Source organism: Denticeps clupeoides, chromosome 5, assembly GCF_900700375.1.
Source record: "Denticeps clupeoides chromosome 5, fDenClu1.1, whole genome shotgun sequence".
NCBI classification, from domain to species: Eukaryota; Metazoa; Chordata; class Actinopteri; order Clupeiformes; family Denticipitidae; genus Denticeps; species Denticeps clupeoides.
In genome coordinates this window covers 27,583,189-27,584,449 of record NC_041711.1, presented here as the reverse complement: position 1 = coordinate 27,584,449, position 1,261 = coordinate 27,583,189, and positions in this window count along the sequence as shown.

Below are 1,261 nucleotides of genomic sequence, written 5' to 3'. Positions count from 1 at the left end.
GTGGCCATTTCTCATGGCATGCTCAACCTAACACCTACGTTCCACCTTGCCCTCTACCAACCAAAGTGTCTGTGTGCTTCTGTGTGCGCTCAAGGCATTTTGTTCTACTTGTTCAAGTATTTCAGCTCGATGGAACAACCAAGAGGGCATGTTCTAAAGTAATTTGTGGCTGACGCGTACGAGTGTTTTTCCTCCTTCCAGTGTTATCGTTGCTTACATTAACAAATCCATTTATTCAGAGAATGGAAAAGCAAAGGGGGAAAAAACACACAAGCATTGGACTTCAAGACTGCAGACTTTTTTTTCTTTTTTTTTTTTATCTGAAAATAAAACGAAAGGTTGTACAGATGTTTTGAGTTATTTTTGTAAACCAAAAGTTTTACAGTGTTTTTAAAGATTAGAATGTATATTGTTAGATGCTAAATAGAAAGGAAACCAAACAGTTGTACACCTGGATTTGCGATGGGGGTCAGTATTCATTGGAATGGATTTTATTTTTCCCCTTTTCTCTCCTGTTTATCAGGACAGACTGCAAAGGAGCTCTCCATCCAGTTGGTTTCTTGTGAACAAAATGAATTTCTAATTTCATTAATGAACTGGTAACAAAATGGTATGATTTTGAAATTATATTTAATTTTTTTTTCCATTTTTATTATTTTTGGTTTTTGAATGTTTAATTTTGCTGAACTAGGATGTTCTTTCTTGCACGGCTTATTGTCAAACACAGAAGCCTCACTAGATCTCTTTGTTTAATCAGCAGTTCATGACACATTAACACATTACGATTTCATGTTGACATTAATATTTGTATGTCTGTTTAGTGGACATTAATGTTTTTTTTCAGTTAATTTATTTTTGTAATAGTCAAGCTGATCCAGTGCATTTTTATATCTCCTGTTTTTACAGATTTGACCGTCATATGTTCCTGCTTCTGTGGAATGCTGTAATTTGCATGGAACTGAAACTGTTGCATGTAACAGGTTCTGACCAATTTAACAAGACTTGTGCATTATTTTGGCTGACTGGGCAAATCTTTGATTATTTGGCCCTTTTTGGTTAAAGGTGAGCTCAGGCTGTGTGGCAGTGCAATCTAAATAGAAAGAACATCTGATTTTGTTAGGTTTTTCTTTTTTTTTTTTTTATTTGCACAGTTTGAAATAAAATTCTCATTGCATTTAAACACTAAACACTTGCAGTTATATTATTTTTTGTTGTATTTTATATATATATATATGTGTGTGTGTGTGTGTGTGTGTGTGTG